Source organism: Perca fluviatilis, chromosome 13 (assembly GCF_010015445.1).
Source record: "Perca fluviatilis chromosome 13, GENO_Pfluv_1.0, whole genome shotgun sequence".
NCBI lineage: Eukaryota > Metazoa > Chordata > Actinopteri > Perciformes > Percidae > Perca > Perca fluviatilis.
The window spans coordinates 21,268,489-21,283,597 of record NC_053124.1 but is presented as its reverse complement, the minus strand read 5'-3'; the positions used below and the strand labels follow the sequence as shown (position 1 = coordinate 21,283,597).

The following is a 15,109-nucleotide window of genomic DNA, read 5'->3' as shown; positions in this document are numbered from 1 at the left end:
GTTTGTGAATGAAGCAAGGTTATCGAAGTTATGCAAGGTCGTCAAAAATGTTTTGATTAAAAACAGCGCAGACATTTTCAGAAATACATACTGCAGATGTATAATAAAGAAAAGAATCTAATTGTATAGCCAAGGCCGTTAAATAACAGTTAATGGCCTAGTTTTGTAATAATATATTCAGTGTCTAAATGTGTGCTAAATTAATTCATATGCAATGATTTCAATAATACACAGTTTGTTGTTTAGTGGCGTCCCAGGCTCGACCTTTCAGTGACCTCCACTGTAGCTCTCAAGAAAATGAAGCGAAACGTCTTTGATGTCAACATTTTGCGGAGGAATCAAACGTCCGTGCTTTTCAGCAAAAGAAACAAGAAGGATAGGAGAGGTAAATCCCTTTTATAGCTGTTAACTTGATCATTTTTGTTTTCAAATTTTACTTTTACGTTACCAAACATGCCTTGCACTTTTGATTGCACTCATGAGGGGATTTGATGGTAATATCAGTGTAGTGGGACCCCCAGGTTATGAAATATTACTCAGACAGACCTGGTGTTATGTAATCTTACATAACTGAGGCGGCAGCTCAGCAGGGTCGTGATCAGAGGCTCTGGAGGAGAAGCTATATGGGTCTGCTTATGGTATGAACTCACTGGCAGGGTCAACACACTCTGGGCCTTAAAGGGGAAGAGGCCCTGACTGCATAAAGAAACTGCAGTATTCACACATATGGACTTTAGTGCCTGACACCTAAAGACTGAGGAAGTAGAATAACCTCACCTATAGCAGGAACAGTTTGCTGCAGGCGGTCTGCCTCATTTACACATGTTACAGTATGTACATTTCTGTGTCATTTGACAAAACTCATCCTGTTTAAGCTAAATACTTCTATGTCCTTAGTTAACTTTAAGTCACTTACTGATCTCTGATTTAATTCAACCTTAAAAATGGGTTTTCTTATAACATATGCAAAACTTCGAAGATAGCCTGCCCAAAACTAGCATATATCTGACTGCATAATATTTGTAACTTCACACAGTATGTCACAAAAAGTCACAGCACTACAGTCCACAGCCATGACCCATGATTCTCTACCAGCTCTCTGTGGATCTCATGTGTTTCTCGTTCATAATTAATGACATTCAACCGCAGCATACATTAATGGATCGAACAGACCTCAGGAATTCCCATGCAAGCTGTCATTGTGTATAGCAACTTTGAATTTATGCTGCTGAATTGGTTTTCCCAGCTGTGACTAGTGACTAGGGCTGGTACAGCAGTCGTGCTGTGTGCTACCATTGGTACAATGAAACGCGTGCAACAATCAGAAGTGTTAGCAGTAGAAGTGAAGTATTAAATGTAGGATTAAAAAGGATCTTGAAATATGGTTAAATATTCAGTGAGGATGACCAGAATTAGAGTTAAGAATGCGTCTGGATGTATGCTAGCTAAGAGACAAATAAAAGACAAATAATCCAGAATCAGTTAAAAATGTTTTACAGAATACCTACAATTCTCAAAGTAATTACATTGCAAAAAATAATGTAAATGTATGTCTGTTTTTCAGGTTGAGCCTCTGAGAAAACCTGAACTTTTCATTGAAGAAGTGATTTTTATCAGGTAAGGAAAGATTTACTGTACATTTATGTAACTTTAAAAAGGGGTCCAGAATAAGCAACAGATGCTGTATGTCCTCTTTATCCCCAGAGATTGAGTCTATGTATAGATTTGTTTAAAATCATGTGCTTTACTGACTAGAGCTTTGCTTAATGGCACCCAGCAGTCAGAAACACTTGGTCAGCCATTTTAGTCTGTGGCCCGATCGAAATGCCGATGCACCATCAGAATAATTGAATTACTCTTCCCTGAGTCATTCTGTCATGATTAACCTCACATATACGTATGTGCACTGTGGGCCTATGTGAAAGCAGCTAGCAGACAATCTTTCATTTTGCTGGCATGCCTACTTGAGTCAGTTTGGTGTAACACTGTTGGCTGTGACTTATCTTAGTAAGCAACTAGTGGAAGGGTCATCTGTTGGTCACGTCTCGATTATCAGATGTTGCTGAAAAGTGATAGAGTGCGGGTATAAAGAGCGGCCTGTGGTGTGATGCCTCACATTACATTTTTGTCTTTGTGCTGATGTCACCCCCCATGCCCCCGGTCCAGCAGCAGGAGAATAAGAGCTACAATCTGCCTCTGCGACACAATAGAGCCCTTCTTGCCCTGATATTTTCACAATGTGTTTTTGCAGGGCCCTATGCACACACAGACTGTTGATTCAGAGCCAGTTGAACTGTGCACTTTACCTAATATTTCCATTCTTATTGAAGGCGTTTGCTCAGAGATTTGAAGCAGTTTGCTTCTACTGTCAGAAAAAGCTTTGCACACTGCAGGTAATTTATTAGATTTCCAGATTCATTCGTAGCACCCACTCATAATGGAAAATGTTAATGCTGCTTCATAAACTGCGTAGGGTTAGTAGCATGTGTATTTTTGAAGTTGTTGTATTTTTCCTGGGTCAGTGACAAAAAGAAGCCATGTAAGCCACTGCAGTAAAGTTTGGTGGTGTGGCATGGGTTAACATCTGATGAGGACCGGAGGAATGTTTCCGGGTCAACAGGGAGAATTCCTCAGTCTTGCGCGACTAGGTCACTGCATTGACTAGAGTCTGCCACCTATTTTAGCTTGTGCATTGCCCTCCTCTGTCTTTTTCTAATTCTGCCTGCCTGCCTGTCTTTCTCTCTCTCTCTCTCTCTCTATTTGGTTTCCTCTGTCTGGTTCCAAGTCTGTCCTCCTTTCTCCTCTTCCACTCTCTTCCTTTACATCATATCATCTTTTGTTCTAACTGCTTGCTCTTTGTTTGTCTGTCTCTCTCTCTTGTGTCTCTTTTGGTTAATCTGTCTGTCTTTCAGTCATGCCGTCTATTTTGCTGTCCTACTTTGCCGCATGTCTTTTATTTGTCCCCATGAACGTTTTGCATGAACATGTTTTTTTCCGTCTTCAAATATATTCCTTACGTCATTATTCTGTCTTTGTCGTTTATCCATTCCCTAGCCCTTCACCTTCCTGTCTTTTTTGTATCAAGTCTGTCTCTCCCTCCCTGTCTTTTTCTTTGGCACATTGAGTTCAGTGCTGCCGATCCTTTCAAGAGGACATGGTGAGAGTGCAGGGGAGTGAGACAAAAAAGACGTAGACATATACATTCTCTATATGCTTGTGTATATGACATTGGCATGCTTATTATTAATGCAGTGCTGTAGCATGTGTATGGAGCCTGGTGGTGCTGGTCGTGTATGATTTATACAGTGCGTTCCCACATACAAGGCCGTTGGCTTTCATACCAGTTATCTGTTTTCCTGAGTGAAGAAGTTTGCAGAGTCTCATCTCTTCATTGGCTGACAGCGGGGGTGACAGACAGACCCCCAGGTACAGAAGTGTTTCCGTTGATGGCAGATGTGGCGATTTGACACAGTCTGAAGCTCGCGCACATGCTCACCGATGGAAGCACGTTTCTCCCTTTTACACAGATGCAGGCTGCCCACAGTCTTATACCTCATGCAGATGGATATCGGCAGCCGCATCTGGAGATTCTTGTTCTTCTGTACTCTACATCCATTCCATACGCATGTGAATTACTGGTGGAATACCTGGCTTAAATGTTTCATGATTTATTGTTTCATTTAATTTGGGTGAGAGATGTTCGTGGTTTGCCCCATTTGGACATTATAACAATGGGAAATTAAAAAAACAAAAACAGAATTAAGTCATTTTAGCACACTTTTCTGTCATTGACAAAATGCTACTCCATCTGAATTATTCTTTTTTCCTATCTGAACTATTCTATTATGCTAGATTTTTAACTGTTCTTTCATCCCTATCTTGTAGTCCATGTACTAGGTCATTTGAATTCCATAAAGTATATTAAAAGATCAAAATGATTAGCTTGTACTAAAGCAAATAAATAGTGCTGAAATGTTTAGTTGATTAATAGATAAGTAATCTTTTTAGCAAAAATGCAAATATTCTCACTTGGTTTCTGCCTTTTTAATGTGAATATTAGCTGGTTTTCTTAGTCTTCTTTGCTATCTAAAGTCAACTTATGCTTTGGGAAAATGTGATTTTTCACTATTTCTAAACATTTTATCAACTAAACGGTGAATTGATTAATGAAAAAGGAATTGACAAATGAATCAATTAAAAACAAAAATTAGTAGTTAGTTGCAGCCCTATGTGTTTACATAAAAACGTTTTACACACTTAACTGTGATTGACGGTGTACTATAGTAACAATTCTGTCATGTTAAATTATTAACTGTAATGAAATGCCCATCTTATAGTCAATTTAAGTTAAAACTGAATTATTAAGTAAAGAGTTTAAATCCATAAAAGACATTTCTGAAACTATCACAAAGTCATAGCGTATAATAAAACATTGATATTTGTGCATGCTACACTAAAATGATTTCATCACAACTATGTTTGAGCCTGAACTATTTTAGGTAACATAAATCTCCAAATTGGATTTCATAGAATATTGGAATAAAGCTCTTCAAATGCTATTTTATTTATCTCTGACAACATGTGTGTAACTCGGTCTGTGTTTGTTCGTATGTGTTCGCTCGTCCTGCCACCAAGCACCTAAAGCCCTGGCAGTTTCAGACAGTGAGGGGAGGTGAGACGTGAGTAATAGCAGTGACTGATGATGTCACAGACAGCATTGCGCCGCTTCAGCTGCCCCCCTGACCCGGGTTTAGGATGGCGGCAGCAGCGTGCAAGCACCCGTGGGTAACACACGCCAAAGCACATTAGAGGCAGGGAGATGGAGAGAGGCGGGGATGGAGCACACAGAACACAGCTCAGGGGGACAGAGAGAGAGAGAGAGAGAGAGAGAGAGAGAGAGAGAGAAAGAAAGAGAGGGGAGGCTGTCAGATTAAAGAGGAGAGGCAGGAAGAAAAGCTGAGAGACATGGCGATGTTTGCCTCGCCATGCTTTTTTTTTTTAGCAGGCTGTCTGGTTGGAGTTGATGTTCTTTATCATTGCCTCAGGTATCTCTCCCTGTCTTTCTCTCTGTCTGTCTCTGTGTCGGTTTTACTTCCTCTATTAAACTAAATGAGTCTTTGCATGAAAAGAAAAAAATATGTTGATACGATTAGTCAGAAAACTAATAGACAACAACTTTTATAATTATTATCAAAAATATAATAATAATAATAATAATAATAATAATCATAATAATAATATAATCCATGGTTTATGTCATTTATCAAGGAAAAATGCCAAACATATGCTTGTTCCATCTGATCAGATGTGAGGAATTGTATCTTTTCTCTTTCTGATATCATTGTCAGTTTAATCTCTTTAGTTTGGTACAGATGAGTGACAGTGATGTAGTTGAAGGACTGCTGAGCTTGTTTCTCCAGACATTAGTCTCAGTCTGATAGATTTACTCAGATGGCAGCTGCTCTTTGCAGTCTCTCTTTTGCTCCAGTGGGTCCATTGGGTGCTACAAAATATGCAATTCATGATGATTCATATGAAGTCATAGTAGCCCTTATGTAGCTTAGAGAAACATCTTGAAAGACAATATGATGTACAGTATGATCTTAAACCTGCCTGATAGAGGAATTGTTGCTTTGATGCAAATTATATACATACAGGCATGGCTGCAGCCAGTATTATACTAACATTTAATTTAGAGCTCAAACAACTAATCGATTAGTAAATCCAAAGGACTTTAATTAGCTACAACTTTGATAATTGATTCTGTCATTTTTTTTTTTTTATGAAAAAGTTGAGGAAAAAAAAAATCACTGTTTCCAGCTTCTCAAATGTGAATATTTGGGGGTTTTCTTAGTCTCCTATGATAGTACATTGAACAACCATGGATTTTGGACCATTCTTTCACAATTGTTCTAACATTTTAGAGACCAAACGACTAATGAAAAGCAAAATAATCGTTGCAGCTCTGCAGTAATTTAATTAATCACCTTGATGATTATTATATGAGAATTGCATCATATGTCAATGCTTATGCATTTTTGTAATAATAGAGTATAGTCACAATGTGAATAAAGTAAAAGTTGTAGGGAATGTAATATTGTAGGTTTTTTTTATTGTAAAATTGACAACACGTTATTCAGCCATAACTCATGTATTTTTGTGTCATTTTACTGCATATGTAGATCATCATTGCAGCCAAATCTTCCACTAGAATAGTAAAAAATAGCAACTGTGCCCATTAGACCCTTAGCCAATCATACCGTAAACGATAAAATAAATCCTAATCAGATCATAGTTTACAAGGAGAAATTGAAGTGGCTGTTATATTTAACCTGATTTTCTGATATACATTGTGCAAATTGTAATAACATTTTTGCGATAGTATCCAATGTCCCACCATTTATGCTTCTCCTTCAAGGCCAAACTGTAAATTCTGGGAAATGCATTTATATAGGTATCCTCTTCAATTAAACAATACCACTTACAGCGAACACTATTTTCTCGAAGGCATTAGAGATACTGCACTTAAAGCTAACTGAGGAATTTATGCGTCATTGAAATCTATCTCAAGAGCCGAGGAACCTTGAGCTGAAGTTGAGAGAGTGCCAGTTCACAAGCACTCAGCACCCATATGTTTGTTTTCGCCACTATCACTTCAAAGTCTCATTCAGTTCCAACTCCCAAATGGCTCTTGATTCTTTGATCTCATTGCAGAGAGATGAGTAGATACTCAAAGCCGAACAATTCTGTAATTTCAAGGCGATACTCCAAATCGAAAGAATTTTTAAAAAATTAGCGGAAATCACTGTTCTGGTATGATATATCTCACCAATAAACAGATGCTGATGAATGTAACTGAGATAATGAACGATGTAATATACAGTTTATGTAGCAAAATTGTAAATGTAAATAATTGGTATGTTGATACTGCTGCAATCCATCACCTATGTATTGCTCAGGTCACAATAATATTCTTAACAATAGAAATATGATACTTGATCAAATCTCTGGTGATTTCTCCATCACAGTCTAGACGAATATTGTCGACCGCTATATTATATTTCGGCAGAGGACCTTACATGTGCTGTTAGACAGGAATACATCTTCAATCAGGCATTTTAGACCAGAAACCTTTGCCCAAAACCAAACCCAATTATTACAGTTTTATTATTATATTATTAGCTCTAAAACCTATCATTTAGAGACAAAACTATTAGTTGATTAATCAGTTAATTGATTTAATGCAACTTTTTGCAACTATGATAATCGATTTATCATTTTAGTAATTTTCAAGCAAAGTGCCACACCATTTTGATTGGACAATAAAAAGCTATTTGACGACGTCACCACAAGCTCACAGAGATTATAATAGGCATGTTTTGCTATATTCTGACATTTTATTGACAAAAGGAAATTGATTCATTTAAAAAATAATTAACAGATTAATTGAGAGTGAAAATAACTTTTTGTAGCACTAACATTGATAAAGATTGTTTGGTAGTTTTAGTACTTTACGAAACTTGTAGTAAAGCATTGAGAAGTCTAGCCCACTCCCAATCTGAACGGTCCTTACCGGTTTGGCTGTAAATGTCAAGCTCCAACTGGGAGTTTAAGTGGAAAGGTCAGAATTAAATCCTCACTAGCCTGATATTTTTAATCTTACCATGCATGGTGAGAAGTAAATGTGTTATTTAAACATGGAATAGAAGTAAAAGGGTCAAAGTTGACTGCGTGCAGACAGTGGCAGATGTTGCTGTTGTAAAATAATCTGAGAAGGTTTGTTTATTCACAGCCATGACCCTCTCACCTCAATCATCACCAGATTGGTCTCTAACAAAGTGCTCTAACATAAAAAAATTTAAAAAAAGGTTGAGGATTGCTGATTTTCAGCTACATAAAGCATTACAAATGAAAAATATTCAGTAAAAAGTGGATTGGAAAAAGGAAAATACTAGAAAAATGTATTTCACAGTGGTTAATTATTTTATTTAGGCTTCATTATTCAAAGGGCTTTCCATAATCGAATACAACAAAATGAAGGAAAGACAATAAATGTATAACTTTATTTAACCAGGAAAGAATATAAAAAAATTAAATATTCATAAAAAGAAGCACTGTCCAGTCTCATTTCACTACTGCTGTCCACTAAACACTATCAGTGATGCAGGAATGCCGGGCTTGTCCCCGGTGCACCGCTGCTCTCATGTCTCTCTGTATGTCTCTCTACCTCGCTTAACCATCAATTTTAACCGTCAATGACGTCAAATCACTGAGGTTTGGATTGTAGAGATGAGTGGTCTTTCCCAAGTATACAGTTAGTCGCTGTGCTGCTGGTAACACATCACCCCTTCAACCCACCACCACCCCTCCTCCTCCTCTGTGGTGCATCACCCCTCTCACTCGCTTCCAGACTCTCCTTCTCTCTCCTTCCCTCCCTGGCTTAATATTGATCTGAATTCATTTGTTTCCTATTGATCTGCCACTCCACCGTCTGCCGCATTGAACAAACAAGGACACACACCATGCGCAGCCTCATACACACACTTGTGCAGATGCAGCACATGTGCGTCTCCTAAAAGCCTCAGACATGCACACACATATACGCAAAGAAAAAAGTAATTTACTAACCTGTTATATGTGAACTGATTTGAAGGTACAGTTATTGTGTATTCCTTGAAAACCCTTCATAGTCTTCAGAATAAAATTAGCAAGTTAAGTCAATCAAGTTTAAGGCTACACTGCGTTCATTTATGGGCTTTCCATAAACTGTATCATAATGAATATAGAAGAATGGAAGCCCAAAAAAACATATGAACGTGTTTAATATATTGATTGAAGGATATGACTGGCGTTACTCCATATTTTTCTTAACATTGACATTAAAACCAAAAAGCAGCAATGTGTTAGCAGCCTCGCGACAATCACAAGGTAAACAGTAAAAATATGACATTCCCATTACAAAGTAATCTACAAGGAATGTGCGCTTGCATGTATGTGATTGGCCACCACAGAGTTTTGCACTGGAGTGGCGTTGCGCTACCATTGCATTGTGGTCACGCAAAATTTCCAATGGACCTTATGACACAGAAGAATGAAATCAATCAGGCTTGAGCTACTGTACAACGGACATACTTATAGTCACTACATAGCTGTTTAGATTTACTCTTTTTATGGGAATTTATTGATTATAACAAAAATAAAGAACATCACTAGTTGTATAATTTAGGGCTCAAAGAATAAAGGTTTTTATCTCCATCTTCAATAAGCTGTGACAGGTTGACCAAGCTTTTCTGTGGCCCCACCAGCCACTCCAAATTTTTGGTTGGTGGCATCAAGTTGCCATGACACCAGACTGTTTTTCCTGCCCTCTGACCTCCTTTCAGGACATGCTGTGCTCAGTCAGACTGCATCTCCAGCAGCAGCTTGAGTTCAAAGGGCCAGGGGGGGAAAGAGGCAAGGGGGAGAGGCTGTGCTTCCTCTTGATAATATTAGATAAGATGCGCCACAGGCAATACTCGCTCTTCCTAAGTGCATGCAGACAGGAACACAGAGACCCATATATATACGTACACGTGGGAATAATGAGCGTACATCAACACAAAAGCCGCACATCTCCTTCTCTGTTGTCTTTCATTGTGTTGCAGTATCATAATTATTGCATTTGTTTGGCTCACTGCTGTTTAATTTATGATGTCGGATTGTATTTAGCAGCATTATTAATGTATTATTCATCACCATTGACTTTAACCGTCTCCGCTGTACATGTATTTTTGTACCACCCTCTCATTCACCCTTTGTTGATGGCACAGTATTCATTCTCAACATTATCTCCCCTTTTGTTAATCCATTTCATACTCTGCACACAATGTTTGATGCTTCATCTGTCATAAATGCTTGTGTTTCTATTAATTTCTTAGTGCTCCTGAGTGCTTCATCTCTAATCAGGGATTGGTCCATTATGATTTAATTATCTCGTAGTATTTGTTTCATGATTGAGTCCAGGATGGTTTTTGCTGAAAACTGCTCTACTAGACTAACTGGCTGGATAAAAGCCCAGATAAGGTTGTGTCTGGGTGGCTGACTTTATTTATTTACTTATCCCAACTTCATGGCTCACTGTGTTTATTGATGTTCCCCTTCCTATCCTGTGGTATGCTAATAATCTGCATGATGCTCTGCTGATTTCAGGAATGCCGTGGTCAACTATAGAAGCTCCCCAGTGAGAAGAGAGCCATGGGAAAAACCTCAAACTAGATCCAAACTAGATGTGAGGTAAATGCTTTGGCAACATCTGTTTCTTTCCGTTTATACCAACAAAGACTTGAATCTGAAATGGAAGAGAGAGCAAACAGCTTGAGAGATCACAGCTAGTGATGGAGAACGTCAGCTCCAAGTATACAGAGAGACGCTAACATTTCCATGTCTCTCAGCTTCTTTTTCTTCTCTTTCTGTCTTTTTAATTTGTACTCTCATCACAAAACACGTTTGTTCTTATTGACAGTGCGTATTGAAGCAAAATTGTTATACTAATGTAAACAGACTACTTCCTAACTGTTAGCTATCACAGAATGTTGAAAGAAGACAAAATGAGAGAGCCATCATGTGTGTTATTTAACATAATTGCATATAGGACCTCACATAAATGCTTGCATGATAACCAGTGCTCTCTCTCTCTTTTTCTTTCTCTTTGACAAACACACGCTCTGCGAAGAAAAGAAATTATATGTATAAGTATATAAGCCAACAAAAGCTGTCTCCCATCATTTGTCACCCACAGAGTCAAACCATAAATCAGAAAACCAATCCAAAATGATACGCATTATTTATAATTTTTATATATTGTACTCATATAAAAGCCCTCAGCATGGAATAAGAACATTAAAGCATACTTTTTTAAAGCTTAGACGTGCTGTGTGCTTTGTGCACATTTGTGAACAGGCACACCCGCATATACACACACTTTCTCCTCTCCTGCTCATACATACAGGACATGCTCACACATACACACACATACTGGCCGACACTACCCAATAGCCATTGACAACAGTGCCCTAGCAACCATTGGGCATCATGCCAAGCCGCTGAGGTTGCCTGGTGGTGTGTTCCCATGGCAACGTTTTCTGCCTTTGTAAATAAGGTACAAGGAGAGCGAAGTAGGGGGGTTTGGGAGAAATTGCACCACAGAATCTCATTTTATCTTGAGAGAACTAATAATTTATGGTTTGTGACCAGCAGATACTTATCCCGGCCCTTCACCAAGCTGTACTCTGACTGAAGTGGTGCATTAGCATCGATGGGGACCTCGCTACACAGGGTCAGATCCAGTTTTGTGGGACAGGGTAGAAGATTGTAATCTTCCTCACCCATCTCTAAATTACTTCTCTTAAATACAATTGGGAAAGTAGTCATCACACTCTAGACTCTCTTGAAGTTAAATATGAATTTTGGACGTGTTTTCTGACAATTTATAAAAAATAAATAAATAGTCTAAGCATATATTTGTGTTTTCTCATCACATAGTAATCCACCCTAGTTTAAGTTAGTTACACTACACTATCACAGTATATTTATTTGTATCTGTTGTTTTAAGAATTCTCTTAATTCGAAACAATTATGTTTTCCTAAACAGTGTGTCCTCTATTGTAAAATCAACCGGACCATCAGCGCTTCTTGGCCCAGAGTTTGAGAACCGCTGTCTGAGGCCTGCATTCCTGTTGAGCTGGCACTAGCCAGATGATCATAGCTGTGGTTAACAGTTTATTTGCTGTCACTGGGCAGATTTCGCTCCTCCGTGCCCCTACATTGTTTGGGTGGCGCCGTAGTCTCTTTGCGTCACTTTTCAAAGACGATGAGTGGGGGAGAGTGACCTGAAGTCTTTGTTTTGTCTTTGATGGCAGAGCCTTAATGTTTTTTTGTGTATTTTTTGTAAAGAAAAGGTTTTTCTTTAATTGACAGTAATGTTGTGTTGTGAGGCAGATGTGTGCTTGATTTCAGTAATCTTCTCTCATTAATTATCTCTCCAGTTAGTCAGTATTTATTTTGGGTCATGTTTCTCATGTAAAACACCATGCAGTCTTTGCCATTTGATGACTTTCCTCTCTCAATTTTCATGTATTTATTTGGTATACATTTTTAAAGATTGAAGAACAGAATGCTTATTTTAATGTCACCAATTCTCACAAGTCTTGAGATTGATTCGGTCAAAAGAGTCATGCAAAATGGCCATACATTTAGCATTACATTAGGTGAAAAAAAGCAAGACAATTTTAGATTTCAAATGTTTAATTCTAATTCCACGACTAGTTCTTTTCCAGACTGATAATCTTTAGTATTTCTGTATCAAAATCAAAACAAATTTCTGTCAATTTTCAACAAAGAAATTAAGATTGTGTAGTCGTCTTAATGGAAAAGCTTCAGCTGGCAGTTTTTATACAAAACCTAAAAACTTATGCAATGGATATTCCCTTAAATATATGAGTTGTATTCTTTTAGCAGGATTGACTAACAATATGTTATCGCTCAGTATCGTCTCAGCTGTTGGTAGGATAGATTAAAACATGATAATCATGTGCGTGATAATCCATATCCCCAGTCATTATTGGAAGTGATAACAATTTGAATTAAATTAACAAACTGAATTACCGCTTAATTTAATTTAAGAGGTTTACACAAACACTTTTAGAAGCCTGATGTAAAAACTGGCTGTAATTAAATTAGCCACTTGTAATTTACTAACAACAGGGCATTTGGGCTGATTTCATAAAATATTTAGTTCTGCTTAGCATCAAATGTTTTTTAATATTCTGTTGCAAAACTAACCCTTCTTCTCGTGGCTAAAAACTTTGGACACTAATACAATGTTGTAATGAGTGATTACAACGGCTAACACTGAGTTGCTAACTAATGCTTACTTTAGCCACTAAAACATCAGATTTTGGTTGAAATAATGTCACTGTATAGATATCTTTGAGATTATTGTAGTGCACTGTTAGCACAACCTGTTTTCTTTCAGTTTTTTGGTTCATTCATATTTTGGTGATTTAGGCATAGATATATACTTTGGCTCAACATGATTAAATTGTTTTCGCTCTCCCAAGAGGCCGAACTGTAATCCCCGCAAAGCTTCATCTGACCCGACACCAGCCGGGGTTCGGGCTTATGCACCACCCTGGCCTCCAGTGCAGTTGCTTCCCACCAGACTCACATTGGCACACAAACACACCCAGGCAGATTGGCAAAGAGCTGGCACAACCATGCCGCATTCATGCGTGATCCGACTGCGAATGAAGCAGTGAGAGAGGTTTAAAAGGGGGAGGAGCAGAATCAAGGGGATCAAGGGGGGAGACTTAGTTGGTATGAACAGAGAGATTGTCTGAGTAAAAAAAGAAAAAAGTTGTAAAAGATTTTGAGGCCTGAAATGTTCACTAAAGAAGGACAAATAAGAGGCACATGAAGAGGCGGAAGGACGGCCAAAGAAAGAAAATGAAGGGTAGGCGGAGGGTGGGCTTTTAGCATGGCAGAGGGCAGTGGAGAGAGGCGAGGTGAATGGGTTTAGGTTTGGAAGCTGGCCAATAAAAAAAACAATCTATGTCTCTATTAAGCATATTATATATACTAATTCACACTTGTTGACAGTTGGCAATTTTTTCATTTAATAAGGGTTAAATGTTGAATCTTTAGCACTATTACAAGTGACTAATTACAAATGGCTCGTATGCCTGTAATGCAATTGAATATAACAGCCTTTCATCATCTTATACACATTTACCTGTGCTATGCAATACATTAAAATGCAGTTATGGTCCTGGCAGGCAATAGAGTAAGCTTTTGAGGAATCAGGGATCTACCACTTTTGTGTTTGAATCCAGCTTTGTCAGTGAGGCCCCAGTCATCCAAAACTTCAAGGTTGAATTTTTGGTGCATTGATCAAGCTAAATAGGAGGCCAAGCAACTCAGCTGCACAGCAGCTATCAAGTAATCAATGAGTCCTTGAGGCACACAGAGTGTCAAAACACAGCCATTGACTGCTAACAACAGCCAATTTCACCTCAGCTAGATGTCGAATGTGTGGGTACGCCTCATTATTTATAGAGTATTAAAGAGATTGACTGGATAGTGCTGTTACTGCAAAATGTTATCCAATTACTCACCCATTAAATCCTATTTGAAAAATGCTCTAAAATGCACCCATTTTTGCATTAGCCTGAATATACCTTATCAAATCATATCTGACACCATACCTGAGATTCTGATGAGGGCAAAAGGAAATAAACACATCTGCAAAACATTAACGGCACACAATCAGAACATGCTACAATTCAAGTGCAGAAGTTGAGTCCCTAACATTCATTCAATTGTCCATTCATGCATGCACTCAATCATATTTGGCTTATATATGGCTGAAAGGAGGCATGGTCATTTCTACAGGCATCATTAACTTTCCTCTCTGCAGCACTGCTGAACTCTGTAGGGTGCTTCACATCTGTGACACTGTTTTCCCTTGTTAATAATAAGACCTAAAGGGGCAGTGATGTGTTGTTCACTACTGCCGCCTTTCTGTTAGGTAACACTTGATGATAATCTTCCCCTATAAAGTCAGTTTTGTCTAAGTACACGCAGCTTTTCAAAGAATATGTTTACCTTTGTGTGATAGTCCCAGTCGAGAGAAATAAAGAGGGAGAGAACATGCACTAAGTGTTCAGGGTAAAGGTCTCAGAGTACTTCAAAGAAACCAGAAAGAAAGTATTTCATGTTCAAACTGCAGATTGCATGTTGTCAATTTGGTGAAACGTATGTAAATCGTATGAGAGGCAAAAGTGTTCCAAACGACACACAGACACGGCGGACACACGATGCTGCGGCAAAAAGCCTGCAGTATCAGAGAGGGATGAGGTGTGATAATCGTAAAAATAGGGATAATGGAGCACACTTTTGGTCAGTCTCTCCTCAAAGGCATCCATGTGTTGTGCTCAGTTGTAGAAATGTAAAGAGAAGAAGAAGGATTGAAAGTTCAAACCCCACCTGCATTCACAACTCTGCACACCTGGACACTTGGTCTTGATTGCTGGATTGTTTCGGTAAATTACAAACATTTTAGATACACCTTTCC

General features: G+C 38.3%; 1 protein-coding gene across 1 annotated transcript in view; it reads left to right on the top strand.

Annotated features, from left to right (window-relative positions):
• The first annotated feature begins 260 nt into the window (after nucleotides 1-260).
• The window catches only part of LOC120571632 (serine/arginine repetitive matrix protein 1-like), a 32,809-nt gene continuing 17,960 nt past the window's right edge, over nucleotides 261-15,109 (top strand). Inside the window, exons 1-3 of the mRNA XM_039820690.1 lie at nucleotides 261-385; nucleotides 1,565-1,617; nucleotides 10,189-10,272. The gene's annotated coding sequence lies outside the window, so the exon portion shown is untranslated. The remainder of the gene's footprint in view (nucleotides 386-1,564; nucleotides 1,618-10,188; nucleotides 10,273-15,109) is intronic.